Consider the following 17,547-nt stretch of genomic DNA (forward strand, 5'->3'; position numbering starts at 1 on the left):
TAAACAAGTAAAAAGTACACAGACGACAGCCAAAAGACAAAACAGTCTCTTGCAGTAGCATGATGTCACACTGAAACATTTCTCTAATTGTTGAAATACTGTACACTGTGCTACACAGCTGACTCTCTGCTACATCTCCTACTATTCAATAGTTTGAACTGATTGACAGACATTAGACTCATGACTTGAAGGTTAACAATTGACAAATAAAAATGCACAAAACACAACTAGGGGAAGCTTCTTGTCTTCTTTTTTTAAGTTATTTTTTAAAAAATAGCACCCACGTTGTTTTTGGGTGGCAGTGTGTATGTTGGGTTAGTGGTGCAATTTAATGTGAGGCGATTTACTATATATTTTTTTATATTTTTTCAGAGCAGAATAACATTCCAAACCTCATGGTACAAAATGCTTTGTATTTGCAACAAGACCTCATTGATAGGCCTTATCTTTCAAATTATTTACTTATAATAATACTTATAATAAAAGTCCTAGTGTGACCTCAAACCACTTTTCTGAGCAATGAATACCCATATACGATTACAGTTCAAACTGTAGGACAGTACTATAAATCTTTACTTCAAAGAGACATTTTGAAATAAAGTGTCTCTTTGAATTTCCTACAGTTGGTCATAAAGTCGTGTTTATTACACATTCATTACTATCAGTGTTCTTCAGGAACCGTAACCTTAACAAAAGCAGCTGTTAGCAATTATTGGACTCATTTGTGCTGAAGCAGTCACACATCTAGAAGTTGTTGGATGCTGGTCCTCGAGGACTGGATGTGAGGACCTCTGGTGTAAACTATGCAAATATCAAGGTCACTACAATGTCTGCTGTTAAACAGGGACAAATCTGCTGCACTCGAACACATTGTCCTGTATGTTTCCAAAATATTCTTCCTGAGACACTTTCACTTCTGCCAGTTTGGCAGGCATTGCTCAAAGGTTTCCATGAACACTGTGCTCTATCAGAGAACATGACACATCTGATTTGTTTAATGTAGATGTCAGGGATGCATGCATTTCCAAAGCAATACCTCCTCTTAGCAAATCAGGTCATTGTCTTGTTCATTTCTGATTGGAGTATAAACCAATTTTGTTCAGAGTAATTGTGTCGTAAAACAAACTGTGAGAAGGCTAACAAGCTCAGCAGGGTTGTTGTAGAGGCAATAGACTAGGATGCTCACTGCCACATGAAAATTATTTCAGTCCCATGATTGTGTGGCAGACTCTTTAAACTTCCATGATTCCCCAATAATAAGAGGAGAATGACAGGAAATTACTGAGGAGGATACAAGAGCAACCTAAAGTCAAGATTAGATTTAGCAAAGACGGATCTGGAGAGCAAACTCCCACATGATTGTGTGGCAGACTATTTAAACTTCCATGATTCCCCAATAATAAGAGGAGAATGACAGGAAATTACTGAGGAGGATACAAGAGCAACCTAAAGTCAAGATTAGATTTAGCAAAGACGGATCTGGAGAGCAAACTCCCACATGACAAAGTCAAATGTGAGTTCAGACATGAAGACAACAGACTTCAAACAGAAAAAGGATCGGCTAGATCAAAGACTGACCAGAACCAATGAACTGATTACAATATTTCAATAAGTTTAGTTCAAAAACAAGTTCAGCATCCTCCTCTCCTGACTCCAGTCAAACAAACACCCAAACATTCCTTCAATCACGGTTGTCCTGTAACAAATGAAATGGTTCATCCTCTTCATCAGTCATGGATCAATCTGCATCTGCTTCTGCATCTTTATCATCTTCAGTCAAATCAGGAGATGTCGGCGTTTCCTTTGCTGCCTCTGCCCACCAGACTACAGGTCCAGATGCTGCCAGCCTAACTGGAACCCAGAAGAGTCCCAGTGGAGTGGAAGACATATTGTCTCGTTCCAAAACAAGCCCACCTTTAAGTTTTCAGTGACTATAGACCGGGCCCATAAGCTCAGAGAATCCCAAGTCAGAAATTAGCTCCTACTGATGTCATTTTAGGAACATTTTGGGGATTTCTCAAATTCCAAGATTTTTTCTTAGAATTGGATCTTGGCAAGATAAGACACAAGGCCTAAAATGAATTCCATAAGTGACAAACCGTTAGGAGTAGAAGGAGCACTTTTAATGAGCCTATAATGTCTGAAACAGGGAAGATGGCTGAAAAACCAACAGAAAGGACAGATGTTCTCTGTAAAACAGTGTCATTGCTATTCAGTATGACTATTGGAACTAAAATGTTGTCATTTAAAAATGTGTACTTTTTTGTACATACAGTATTACAACAAACTGAAGGGTAAAAAAAAACTTGTAACTATCAATAACTAAAATAATTCTACTGCAGCATGCTGTCTTTGGACTTGGTGGACCAGTTTGGCAAACTTAAGCATTTTGAGGAACAACAAAGAACAACAGAATCAACAATCTCCAGCTTGTTATGTTGTAAGCTAATGTGTCTGCCCATATACAAAGACCCCTGCTTGTTAGTGATTGAAGCATGTGGTTCCTCAGAACAAAGCACGAATGAAGTCTATTCAGGAGCTGAATGGACCGGGACAGCACTCTGTCTGGCTGCAGGACAGCTTGAACCTGGGAGCAGTTAAACAGTACACTGGCAGGAGTAAGGCACAAACTTACTTCTTAGAAGATTTGGGTTCAGGTTTTTCTTCTGCAAGGAGTTTGTAAGACCGCCAGTTACACAAACAGCTGATCGATCCTTTCCTCGGAAGCAATCAATAGGAGAAGGGTACAGAGTTTCTTTCAGGTTTATGTATTGGTTTTGTAGATATTTATTAAGATCACCACAACCAAAGTTACTAAGCCAACAAGTTTAATCCAATTAGATTTCTGTAATGCAATGCTGAACCTCCTTACATGACTGGGGATCACTGGAAGGCTGACCCTTGTCTCGGTGCTCTGCTTTATATTTATGACGTCACAGAGAACCCCTCCCTCCTAGCAGCTTCCTCAACTGATGGATTTACGTCACACCCAGGTGTGAAATGAAGCCTAAGCATCAATTCAAACTAAAAGACTCTTCAACCTCACCTGCATCATCCAATCACAGCGTTATACATGTACATACATGTATGATGCATACAAACTTCCCTTTATAAGACCTCCATTCGTGGCTCCATCTGTTCACCAGCCGAGCTTCACCCCACCTCTGCCCCTCTGCCCCTACTTTACCCATGTTCCCCTGGCATCTTCTTCAGGCTTCCATCCTCTCTTCCACCACAATTGTCCGAAGATGTCTCTAATCCTCATCCTAAACTGCTCATCCAAGTCTAATGCAATTCACAGAGTGCACGTCTTCTGCTGGGGTCCGAGCACCAAAATCTTAATTCATTCATGTCAATAAAACATTATAACTGCATTTCTTTATGTGTTTCTCCAGGTAAAAACGCTTATTAATGATGAGAGTTAGGGATGTTACACAGATCTGATACAAAGAGCACCATAAAAATGTTAGTGAAACTGTAAGACTATTTTTGCAAACCAGCTGCACCTTTAAACGTTAAGGAGCCTCTGACACCAGCACTTATGGAAACCATGTCATGTTTTCACTTTCACACCTGTGAAGGACTCTACAAGTGTGAAAGCGCACAAGCTTTGAACACATGGCTGCAGGATTTGTTCTACACATGCATGGGACGATAACAACAAAAACAATGGCGGATAGCATAGCACTGTGTGTGCTACTCAACCACTTCAGTTTAACACAACTTCTGATAAGGAACATGTGTGTTACATGAGCACTTGGTTGATTGGAGACTGAGACAGGTTACTGTATGCTAAATGACGTGAAAGCAAAGGGTCAAAACCACATGCGCATTTTGACAACGGGCTAAAATCACAGCACCATATAGTGGCCTGGCATGACAACCAGCTGCTAAAAAGCCCAACAGAAATAAAACTTCAGGATGGATCAAAAAGTATTATAAACATAATTTACATATAGATGCCTCTTGCATTATATTTGTCTTTAAATTCACTTTGTTTATTTTATTTTTACCTTCCCTTTGTTTTTCCTATTTGTTTTGGCAGAAATGTGTGTGTGTGTGTATGTGTGTCTTTTCATGTGTAGACATCACAAACCTTTATCATGTTTAAATAAAAGTTTTTCAACCTTTTACTCCCAATAGTATGGTGTGTATTGATATTTTGTGAACAAATACAAAAAATGCAAAATTTATCTCTCTCACACATTGATTACTTGTCTTTTCCTGTTCACTGTTTCATTTCATAGTATTTTTCTCTTTTTTGTTTCTTCCCCTTTCACTCTTTTTAGCTCACCCTCTACTTTTCCTCTTTCTTTCTTTCCCTCCCTCTCCTCTTTCTATTATTTTTTTCTAAGTTTGCGTGCCGTTTTGCAGTGTTTTCATTGATGTCAAGACCTTGCTAAGAAACATGACTGCCTTTGCTCTAATTCATCCCCAGGACACCCAAAAACACATGCACACACATGCGCACACATGCACACACATGCGCACACACGCACACACACACACACATTCACGAGGCTTCTTGTTCCCTAACACACTTGAATGAACACACATATCCACAAATTTGCACACAGAGACATGCTCATATTTTTGTGTTGTAATAAGCATAGACAATATGATGAAGTGATGAACTACATTAAATTCAGACAGAAAAGGTCTTCCTTTCAAAGCCCAAAACACTAAATCTGGAAAATGTTTCTAAAAATTCTTTATAAATTAACAATTATCCAAAGCATTAATTTGCAGACATTTTCACAGATTACATGTAATCTGCAGCTGTGCTAGAGGAGCTCTTCTTAAAAAAAAAATAATAATAAAAAATAGATATATAATGGAAATACTGAATATTACTGAAACACATAGATCTTGCAAAAAATGTTGTTTAATAATGATCATCTGGTTTTAAAGTTATATTTGACACATCAGTCAGTGTGTCAGCAATTGAACGAGGAGCAAAAAATTTGATATTTGAAGAATTTTGCTTCTGATTATTGTACACAATCAATCTCAACCCATTTTCCCATTCCACACAGAAACATCACTTACCTGCCAAAATGTATTTTTTGCTTTATTATCGTGGTACACTGGTCACATAAAGACTACTGTCCCCACAAGGTGACAGGTTTTACAAAAGGTCCTAATGAGGTCACAAAGACCAGCGCAAACACACACACCCAGTGGAGTAGTAAGGGAGTGTGTTTAGCCCTCAGTGTCATAGGCCGTGAATTTAATATTGATTCCATAAAGTAGTTTCAGTGTAACATGTCACAGCATGTTAGCATCAGAGCAGCAAGCCGGACAGAGAGGGGAGCAGCTAGCACGCAACGCTGCGGGATGGAATGGAGGGGGTGGAGCTTGAGGAGCAGGGGGGCAGTGGGTTGAGGGAGGGGTGAGGAGGAGGAGGACTGGGAGAAGTGAGTTAAAGCAAAAGGAGAGAACATGAAGATGAGGTGGAAAAGGATGTGTGTGTTTGTGTGTTCATTCATACCAACAGCATCGTCTCTCCAAAACAAACAGTCTGCAGTCCCTCAGGCTCTGCCTCTGTCTGTAAACTCATCTGTATGTTGGTGCAGCAACGCATTACTTACACATTTGTACACACTGTTATGTTCACATGATTTCTGAAGATGTTGCATAGAAGAAAAGGAGGCTGTGATGTAAATAGCACTTCTATGATACAGCTTAAAAAAAACTGCTATAACTTATTTACTGAATCTTTACCCAATGAGAATGTAGGTTTAGTCAAAATAAAGTGTGCAGGCTTTTCAGACACAACCCACCGATGGAGCTGGGTCAAAGTTCAGAAGTCACAGTGCGTTCAGCTGAGAGGAAGAATTGTGCAGACAGACAGATTAACACGGCATCACATGACCCTGAGTCGTCCAGGTGGGGGATTTCTCCTCCCTATCGCTCTTATTTGGATGTGATCCTTTGAGGTCTCAGCTCTTTTGATTCCAATACAGTTTTTGTTTAAAGACTAGGATTTTAAATATCGTACTACATGATCAACAGCGTAAAAAATTAAACAAAGCTGTTCTTCAGATGTATTTGACTGGTAACCTGTGGTGCCGTCTGCAGACAAACTGAATGGATCTCAAGTTTGAGTGATGATGTGATCAGTCAGTCAGCTGTCTGGATTACAGTTTGTACTGTCTGTAATAAAGCAGCTGCACATCATTATCTCAAGATGAGTTCAAAAAGTTCATCAGCAACATTTAATCCATTTTGTAGCAAACTATTTTTTTCGCTTCTTATCCGTGTAAAACATTCAGGCTAAAGCTGAGGTCCTCAGTCAACTGAGATTTGTAAATATTTCTTTACCACATATTCTCATTCCAGCATAATTTGTAATATTCATTTGCTTGATCTTTTCTGTGTTCCAGATCAGTTCAGAGTCTTTGTGAAACCTAAGGTTAGTATGAGTTCTGCATCTCCCAGCTAGCATGGACCATTGGGTTGGTTGGTGGGTGGCATACAGCACAGCTACTGATGGACAGCAGCCACTTCCTGGAGTAAATAAGAGGACCGTGGCTGCTCACATGGTGTGAACACAAAAGCTGCAAAAATAAGAAAATAAAAACAACTAATAAAAACAGTTTTAGAGTTTCCTGGTGTGAACAAGAAAACTGGAAAACTCACAAACACACAACAAATATAAAAATGCATTTAATAATAATAAAAAAACCAACTCTGGAGTAAGTAGGAGCTGCTGAAGCAATTCTGATAGAATTAACAGATAATTATGTTACCTAATCCAAATCTTAACATTAGAGTTTGAGAGGACAACTAAGCATGATGAAAAATCACCATCCCTACTGTCAAACACAGAGGTGGATCACAAAGGCACAGAGGAATGCTCCTATTTGAACCCTAGGTGAAAGTTAAGTTATTTTAAAAAAACAAAAACAAAGGAAAATTAGCACTTTTAGCTTCATATGTGATGAACTAGGACAATTCAAAATGCAATTAACCAAATTAAAAATAAAAGCAGAAATATGTAAATAGTTCAAGAAATAAATGAATAAATTTAAAATGTACCAATTAATTTTTGAAAAAAGAACTTTATTTTAAGTTTTATTATTTAATTCACCTTCATAATATATTTTTCAGTTTAGCTCCAAAAAAATAATATATTTAAGCATTAAATATAAGTTTGACTGCTGTTAAATTCTGTTTTTTTTTTCTTTTTTTTTTGTTTTGTTTTTTGGTTTTCTTAAATTCTTGAATTTTTTAATCATATTTTTTCTGCAAATTAATTTTCCCCCATGTGTTCCTTTTAAATGTTTCTGTTTCTTATTTTTACTTTACCTTCAGCATCTCGAATCTACATGAAAACAACACTGTAACTTGGACACAGCTTACCGTCTGGGTTTTTATCATTTGAAGTTGGCTTCTGATTGCAGCTCTCCAGAGGTGACCCAAATGTTGCAGGGTAAGCTAACACTGATGTTTGTACATGTGTGAGGATGTGTAAACTTATGAGCACAAATATTCAACTCTGGTGAAATCTTAGTGTATTAGCCAGTTTATTTCACACAGTAAGTAAAGCAAAATGTCTCATGATATACTGTAGTTAACTGGAAAGGATTTCTAATGAACAAGACAACAAACTGGAAACAGGTGGGGAGAAAGGTTTTCTTCTGTTCTGAGAGAAGTGGGATTGTGGTTAGTTTAAACAACTCACTGAATGAGATAATTTAACCCACAGGTGTCAAACTCCAGTCCTGAAGGGCCACTGTCCTGAAGTTTTTAGATGTGCTACAGGTACAAAACACTGGAATGAAATGGCGTAATTACCTCCTCCTTGTGTAGATAAGTTCACCAGAGCCTTGCTAATGACCTAATTATTCTATTCAGGTGGTGCAGCAGAGGCACATCTAAAAGTTGCAGGACAGTGGCTCTTGAGGACTGGAGTTTGACACCCCTGCTTTAACCTAAAGGCTAAAACCAAATAATTATGTTAGTTTTGCATTGGGTTCAACTGCAAAAATGTATAGAAATTATGCTCAGAAGCACAGAAAAGTTTTTCTCATGTTTCCCTTTCAGGTTTTAATAACTCCAGAAAAGCAATCCAGCAGAGCTGTGAATTTAAACACAACCACTGTTAAGATTTTGTTTTGTATGAATTGCCCTATTAGTTCTTTACAAATGCAAAGGGCGTGTTTAAGAACAGTCCCAGAATATGTTGCACTTACAACTCCAACATGTGCACCGTTGCTCACCCAGCTGGAGTTTCTCTTGCAAGTCTATCAGTAAGTGTGGTTTTGTCACCCGTTAAATTATTAAACAGTGTGAACAGTAACCCTTTCTTCTTAATTCATATTTCACACTGCTAAATGACTCATATTTCAACACTGTTTGACACCTGAATTGCTTCCGACAGTGACAAAAATGTTACACCTCAAACTTAAGTCCCACATTCCCAGTATCATTCCTTCTTAATAATTATTAATTGTCAGGACTTAAACTCAGCACTGTTCATCGATTGGGGGAGCCGCAGGTGCTAACAGTGAGAGCTAATTAGGGTGCAGAGCCAATTAGAGGCTGAAGAAGACTGATGGCATTAATGGTGATGAGGCTCATAAACCTTGCAGACCTGCAGAGACGCAGTGTGAACTGCTCATCTGCAAATACATGGGAAGACATGAAGCAACAGAGGTATGAAGAGGTGGCATCTTGTGAACGAACAGCCTTATATCTGCTGCCTCTGTCAGGACAGAAAGACGTCTTTCTTTTTGGAGTTTCTCTGGCCTCTTCTGACCTCTGACAGCAAAAATTAACATTTGACATGTTCACTTTTCTAAAATTTAGAAATAAATAAATACAGCAGTACATTTTGGGATGAATGATGCTCTTATCAGATTGTAATTTTTGCATTCTTATTATTGTTCTTTTTTTGTTCAGAATTGCATGAATATTCTCATCAGACTGGGGCATTAAACATTTAAGAAGTGATAAACTTTTGATGTCGGTCCAAACCTTAATCCATCATGACTCTCATCAAACCTTCACAGAGTTGTGCCGTGTTACCATTCGACCTGTAGTCGAGTGGTGACACGGCTACAGGTAACATGGTATGAATGGTATTATGTATGAATGTACATCCATACATTCAGGACTTTAATGTGGTTTTTATTTTATTTTATTTTTTTGTTTTTTTGTTTGGAAGTTTTTCAGAGATCATACTGTCTGCCCCGCCCCGGTCAGTTTAGAACAATATGTTTTGTGGCACAAAATTTGTGGCACATTATCTCAAGTACACAGAGTGAATAATATTTTAATATGGATTAAACAGACACCAAGGGATGAAGACAGCAATCCAACAACTAAGACCAACAGCCTCTTGTACAAAGACTTATGTTCATGTTGTACTAAAGCATTTATATCCCGAAAGCTCAGTAAGCACAAGCAAATCTGGACGTACAGGACTGTGTGTATGCACGGATTCAAGAGTGTTTCATTTACACACTCCTGTCAATGTGTCCAGTTTTGGAAAGAGGCTCTTTTTCCAATAGAAGCTGCACATATTTTCACTTTTAGTTCATTATTAACGTTTTTCAACTTTGTCTGGGTAAGAGAGTACACTGCAAAACTTTATACATGAGGCCTCTGGTCCACCTCAGCAGCTCATTTATGAGAACAGTGTAAAGGTGATCATTGAGTTCCAGCGGCTGAACTATCCACATACACCTCTCAGCATCAGCAGTGTAGCACAGCAATAGCAGTAAAGATCTTTCTGTTCAAACATGAACAAACTGCTGCCGTGTAACAGAAAGGCGTCCTGCTGCTCTGACTTTCACACTGACTCAGGTCTTACATTGTCAGGTAAAATGTGGGCTTACCACCAAGAAGACATAAAAGCACAACTAAAATAGGTTTAACTGAAATTTAAAGAACAACAAAAGTTCAAAGTGCTTTATGTCATAAAAATATAATTTAATGAATAATTATGAAACAAGCAATAAATGTAAAATTTTGTCAAATGCCATCATTCATCCATCCATCCTTCCATCCATTTTCTTACACTCTTATCCCTAATGGGGTCAGGAGGGTTGCTGGTGCCTCTCCAGCTAACGTTCCAGGTGAGAGGCGGGGTCACCCTGGACAGGTCGCCAGTCTGTCGCAGCAAATGCCATTATCAAAATCCTGAAATATTTTGATCAATGTTCCTGTTATTATGAGAACTGCTTGTTCCAAACTGGGATGGATGCCATCTGTCCAGATCAGACGAGGTTTTCCCTAAAATGTTTTCCACTTGTCAATCTGCATTGTCATGGTAGTTCTGTTCAGACAGCTGCTGAAGCGTGACATAATGTTGACTTATTTTCTTAAAAAAGGCAAAAATTTAAACAGACTCGTCTCAAACAAGGAACTGAACAGAGAATCTAGCAGTGAACAAAGATTGGCCAGGAATTTAAATAGCTGGTGAAGCAGGGGACAGGTTTAACTCAGGCAGGTTCAAGTATCTGTACTGAGGAACTGGAACCAAAAGGAGAAACTGATCTGCTATTGTTTGCTTTTGTAGCTTTAGTTTTCATTTGGTTTTCATTTGTGTGTGTTTTCCTGCTTGATTTACTATTATCCAGGTTCCTCTGAATGGTGTTTCTTTTCATTTACCATTTATGCTAGTTATTTTTTTTTCCTTTAATGATTCCTGTTTTATATTTCCTGATTTCCATCTGCCTCCTCTCACCCCCAGCTGCCATGCTTACCTCTGATTACTCCGTCTGGTTCCTATGCTCTTCTCTCCCTCAGTATTTAAACCTGGCTTTCCTCATTGTTCTCCACTAGTCCTTCTGTCTTCGATGGTTCTCTGTTGTTGCCATGTTTACGTCCGTGACCTCCAGAAGTCTACTTTTTAAGATTCCTATTGTTAATTTTTCATGAAGTCATTCTCCACCAACTATGGCAGACATCAGAAAATAATGTTGATCTGTGGTTGAGAAGGGCAAATACTGCCCTGAGGAAGATTGTCTTCACCTGCTAGCAGACCAGCAAAAGCAGCGACTATGGAGACAAAGCATGATGGGTTGAGAGGGGAAAGAGTGGCAGCAGCAGCAGAAAGCATCTGAAGGCTACACAGCTAGCAGTGTGGAGAAGATACAGGGGCCATGGAATGTGCCTCCCAACAACTGAATCATTCTGCTGTCAGTACAGAAGATTCTCACATGAATAGACGTTTCACTGACTTGTTAGTAATATATATAGTGCAGCTATTATGATGCATGATACATGTGGTGATAACATTGAGGCTGGATGGAAGGTGGGAAGAATTCAGAGTACTGCAAGATCAGCTAAGCAACAGGATTTCTATAGAAATAGAACATAAAAAACTGACCATGAAACAGTTTAAAAAACAAATATTTTTAGTATTAAATATAATGAAGTTACAAACTGAGACATTGGGTATCATTGTTATTTCCTTGCAGTGTCTTTTTCCTCTTACACCCACAGCCCAGCGGCTCAGTGGAAAGTCATGATTTAACAGACATTTTCACATAACTTTTGATTTCTCTCTTCTGTGACTTCTTTACATTTTGTGGTGTAAGATAACCTAATGTCACTGCCAGCCCTTCTTTCAACAGTCCCCCAACCCTCTGTCTCCGCCTCTCGCTTTCTCACCCTGGATAGTTGCTAAGCAACACAGCCAGTGTATAATTCATTTACCCAGTGCATGCAAATATATGGACAATTAACCACTTCTGTTTGCATAATAGATTAGGAAAGGAGGTAGAGGGGGAGGAGGTTGAGGTAGAGGGGGGCTATTTAATTCCCGGTTCAACTCATCCTGCCTGGTGACACAAAGCAAATGAGCGGAGAGAGAGGTAAAAAGAAAGAAAGAGAGAGAGAGCATGAACCAAATAATTTCCATTCCTTCTCATCTCGATAACTGCCTCAATGCATTCTTTCTCTGTATTCGTTCAGTTTTATAGAGAGAGCAGAGGAGGAGCAGTGGTGCAAATTACCTCCACTGCAACGCACAGTAAAAGTACAAAACACGCACACATACACACACACACGCATGCAGGAACATTATAATTACCACCCTGCGCTGAGCTCAGCCTCCGCTCAGCAGTCATTGATGTGCAGATGAAGATGGCCGCCGCATGTTTTTGCGCTGAAAGAAAACCATGTTTTGGTTGGGCTCTGTCAACGGAACAGCTGGATTGCCATTTTTCACTCAAATTAGATTTCAGCTGAAGCACCGGTGCTGGGGGAAATTAAATCGCACAACAAGAAGCAGAAGGAGAGAGCAGCCATTTTCTCTTTTTCTGTCTTTTCATACTCTCCCTAATTTGGTACAAAAGAAGGTTCAGAGCAGGGCACAGCAGTCAAGCTGCACCCATCCATCTATTCATCTGCCTCTCTATCTATTGATGCAGCTACCCCATCCATTTCACCATCCATGTTTTATATTTGTGGAGCATTTCTTCTGTGTATTTTTACTCATTAAGACTTTTTGAGACAGTTAAGTCTTTTCGAAACTGTCTGCACCAACCGTTCAATTTAAATATCCCTCAGGATTTGTCCTAATTTGAAATTCTACATAGGAAAGTAACATATTTCACTTATCATTCATGGTTAGTTGTATTACTACCCGTGAGACATTTACCTTAAAGGAGTTCCTTTTCCTCACACGTAAATAAAGCTTTAAAGTCAACAGTCATGACGTCCAATATTTACATTTGGTCACTATCTCACTTTGTACAACACAAACACATTTACATCTTATAGAGTCAGCTGTAACAACTGTTGATCTCAACCAATTTAAAGGCACTTCTTAAACATTCTTCCTGTTTAATAAAAATAAAAGCTTTGATAGAAACATAATTTTAGAAACCATTTTATCATGTAATGACAGTATTTTGATTTCATCAAAAGTGAGTTTGGTTTAAGTTCAAAAGCTTCAAAGTGAAGGTTTATCTTTGAAAAAATTATCACATCAGCAACAGCCAAACTGGGCAAAATAGCATGTTTTTTTTTTTCTTTATACTGTGTTTGCTTAAAAACTGAAAATCAAAGGACACCAGGAATCTGAATATTGTAGGTACAAGGTGTTTAAATTTGACTTATTTTAGGATCTGTTCAAAGGTGAAGAAGTTTTCTCAGTATGACGCATCAATAAATTTAAACATAAGAAGTACATAAAATTCAAGTTACTTAGCAAATGTTAAGAAAAAAGGTCAAACTAAAATCCTCTGACCCCTCTAAAATATTTAAAATTCCATAACCAAACCGCCTTACCTTCAGTTATTATAAAAATAATGTCCATAAGAAACATGACATTAAAAAAAATTACTTTCTAACTTTTAAAAAAGTGGCCCTCTGTCTCTTTAAGAAGCACCTACTCTTCTGACTCTTTGACACACTTTCATCTTCACAACAACGTTTATCTCCTGGAAGCAGAATCCAACTGAGGTGTCCAAACTTTTAACATGCCGTCAAAATGTCGAGACAACATTAACTAACATTGGAAAACATATACACAAAGATACAGATGCACAAAGAGAAACAGAAGAACCGATCCAGGAGTATTTTCTGTTAGTGAAACGTAGAAAGTTATTAACAGGAGAGGAAGAATGTTTAGATGTTGGCAGCATTATGTCAGCATAATCTCTCCTAGAGGAATCACAGCCAGACAGAATGCTAGGCCATGAGGGAAAAACACTAAGAGAAAACAAAAAGTTAACCATTTAAATGACAGCGAACAATGCAAAATGGTGAGTAGTAGAAGAAGAAAATAGGCGAGTCAGCATGTCGCAGCATGATTACAGCATAGGCTAACCCAGGGAAAGTGTTCGGCCTAGCTGGTTCCACAGGAGAAAAGCCTGATGACTTGCTTATAGAAAAGTGAGACAATGTGAAACAAAATTCACAAAATAGATTTTACATCGTTTTACTTTTATATCAGACAATTACTCTGACAGGAAATTCTTTGGATCTTCCATTCTCACCACGTTTCACACAGGAAAATCATTGTGGTGCAACACCTCTGACCTCCTTTACCTGTGTGAACAGTTGTGAGTTTCTTTTTAAATAACCACCCAATGCGAACGTAAAAACTTTTTACAGATTTGTGAAATATTGTGCACATGAGAAGCTATGATAGTTTTGATTCTGGAGTTGGTTTAGTCTACTTTGGTGTTGGACTAGCTGCTGGCTTTAGCTTCCAGAACCAACTAATCATCACTTCAGCTGGATAAACACAGGAAATAATAATTTATGTTTTACTGTAGTTTTGCTTTGACCTGTAACTTGCTTCTATACAGAGGAAAAAGCTGTTTGTGTTTTTCCTCTGACTGCTGAATGAAACAGAACATCTCTGTACTTATTCCCCTTCCTGGTTGTTTCCTACATTTTTTTTTCTGAATGGGAAACTGAGACACAACTTACTTTAAGTGTCCTTTCAACATGTGCAAGATATCACTGAGAGATAAAACTGTTGGAATGACATTGCTTTTGAATGATAAAAACGTCCTTGAAGCATCAATATCAGCTAATTGGTGGTATTTATTTTGTAGATTTTGGCTGGGAACGTTTCATCCAAGTTTGTCAAATTATGTTGCTTTAATCTCACATTTTGTTTTCTGTTAGTTTGACCATATCGATACTGAAAGCAGCCCGGCAGACTGCTGCTGTTCTGGAATTTACTGAATAGTTAAAATTCACAAATACTTGAGAACCTCTTTTAGAAACACTTTTAACTAGTTATTTTCTAAGTTAAAATACATTCATAAGCAAAGTGGAAAAAGTCTTGGCATAACTGCAGCAGCTAACATCCATGGTCTTCCTTATCTCCACCCTTCAGGATCCAGCCAATCAGCACAAGGGAAAATGACTGGCGCTACTTTTCAAAATATTCTTTGAATATTTTAGATGTGCTGTATGAAAAAAATCAGTGAAAAGGTGAATGTTCTGTGAATAATGAACTGACGGGCTCCATGTGTGTCCATGTCATCACAGAAAGGATGTGATCTTCGTATTTCCATACTATGAGTAAGTAATGGTGAAAGTTTGCTGTGAAATAGCTGTTAATGTTTTTATTTGAAGAAATATAAAGTTCATAAACAAGCAGGAGGAAAGTTGAGGGGAATCTGACTGTAATAATAATACCTGAGGCGTATTTGACCTCAGCTCCTAATATGCACATCCTGTGCTACACAAACACAATCCTCCAGTACTCATCAGTAAGTATCCTGAGACCTTATCTCGTCTTTCTCAGTTTTGATGGGTGTACAGGGTTTGTGGTTGAACCAGCAGGCTGGTACAGGCAGGCAGGTCATTCATCTCCTGACAGAAGAAGCTATTATTAATGTTGTCAAGCTTCACCGACTTGTGATGCTCAGTATATTAGTCACATTACTGAACAGGTTCCCTCTGGTATTCACTGACCTGTCACACACACACATGCATGTGCGCGCACAAACACACACACACACACACACACCCCCCCCCCACACACACACACACACACACACATACACCCACGCACGCACACACACACACACACACACACACACCCCCACACACACACACACTCCCCCCATTGACTTCAGACATAATCATAGGTATGACATGGTGACGACACCTTTAATCAGAGCTGTAAAAGAAATGGAGACAGATCTCCTTTTTAAAAAGGAATTATAGTGTGAAACCTGCCCTCTACTCCTCCCAAGAACTGCCAGTTCAATTCCCACCTGACACGACACCTTGGACCATAAAGAATAAGGAACATAATCAGATGGATGAAACACTCGGTGGCAGGTGGAAACCAAGCATCTGCAAAAAAAAAAAAAAAAAAATCCACAGATTTTTACGATGTTACAGACGGAAATGTCAGTTTGTTTTTGTATATTTTGCAATTTAAAAAACACCAAACTTATAAAATAAAGCAGCTTCTAAAAGTGCCACAGTGCAGAAAAGCGTTTGTTCCAAACAGATGGACAGGGCTGTTTATGTTGTGACGTTTTAGCAAATACGACTCATCTCGTATGAGAAGTTACACTTCATTCACTGGATAGAAAAACTCTACCCGAATCACAAGATGTTCTATTTAAGCAATAAAACCAAATAAACTGCAAAGCTTAGGACTTGTTTTGTATATAAAACATGTATCCTCTATTATCAGAGTGAACAGAATACTAAACAAATCATTTTGAAATAACACTTCTTGACGCTGCCAGAGGATCTGATTAACCACAGAGTTACCATTGTCCTAATTGGATGTTCTCGACATTTGCTCTCTGCATCTTCAACCAATTCATATGAAATCATATTGTAGTATGATCTTATTGCACAAAATGTTGGTCAAAAGGTTCAAAAAATGTTGTAAAACAATTTCAGTGAGGCTGGTCAGAGTCTGACTGAGGAAACTGCAAGAACTTCCACCATGTGCTGGTTGTGTTCAACATTTGACAATAAGCTCTTCTATCCTCCAAATGACTGGGCTAAAATGACTGTTCTGAGCCAGAAGTTTTTACCATTACAGGAAACATCCGGTCCGGACCATCACCTCCACAGAGCTTTCCTGTCTAATTTGATCAAACTGGAACTTTAGGCAAAAAATTCCCAAATGTAAGTTTTGACCAAAACGACACATCACCAAACATCACCCACAATGACACATGGTGGTGGCACCATCATGCTGGGGCTCACTTTTCATCTGATGATTTTGTCAAAGTGAGATCATTTTTAGCAGTTTTTTGGCAATAGTGGGCTTTATTCAACAGTAAATTGACAAGAAATGAGGTAGAGACAGAGGTGAAGACCAAACACGGCCGCACCGAGCTCTGAGGGTCTGCATGGTTCACATGAAAAGCCCCAACATCCACACTGGGCCTAACACTGGACCACAGACAGACTCAGGCTGATCTATTTGGAGCTGTTCAAAGGTAAACCAGTGTGATCTTCCATCAAACACTGAAGACTGACTCATGAGGTGCTCCAACAAAGAATTAGTTCAAAGGTGTGCAAACTTATGCAATCAAGTTGAAGATTTTGATTTTTTGTTTTTTTTTTCCTCAACAGATTAATTTAGTTTTCAGCTCAGTTGTATTGAATCCTGACAACACATTAGGTGGAAAAAATTGGACATGATATGCCCTGCACTTTATTTATTTATTTGTTTTTTTTTTTTTACTTTACAAACACCTTACATTAACTGTTTTCTTTAATAAACATCTTAAAATGAACCAGCTTTAATTAAAAAAAAAAAAAAGAACTGAAAACAATACAGCATACGTTGAATTTTATTTTCAGAGCCATGGAAAACATCACACTGCAGTGAAAAGATGAACAAAACATCAAACTAGGTGACGACCCACAGACTGCTGAATGATGCCGACTGCTCTGCTCCATTCCAGTTTAAATGTTGTTTACATAAATGCCAAAAATAAGAGGTCAAAACAACAAAAGTTAGTGTTTGAGTGAAGCTGTCCGGTAGTGAGCTAATGTCTCCATGTGAACTTTGCTCATATGAGAGAATCTTCTGAACACATTAAAACTGCTGAAGAGAATTTAAAAGGGTGTATGCTTATATTTGAC

The sequence above is a fragment of the Poecilia mexicana genome, unplaced genomic scaffold, assembly GCF_051168715.1.
Source record: "Poecilia mexicana isolate PSO_F unplaced genomic scaffold, ASM5116871v1 scaffold_22, whole genome shotgun sequence".
Classification (NCBI taxonomy): Eukaryota; Metazoa; Chordata; class Actinopteri; order Cyprinodontiformes; family Poeciliidae; genus Poecilia; species Poecilia mexicana.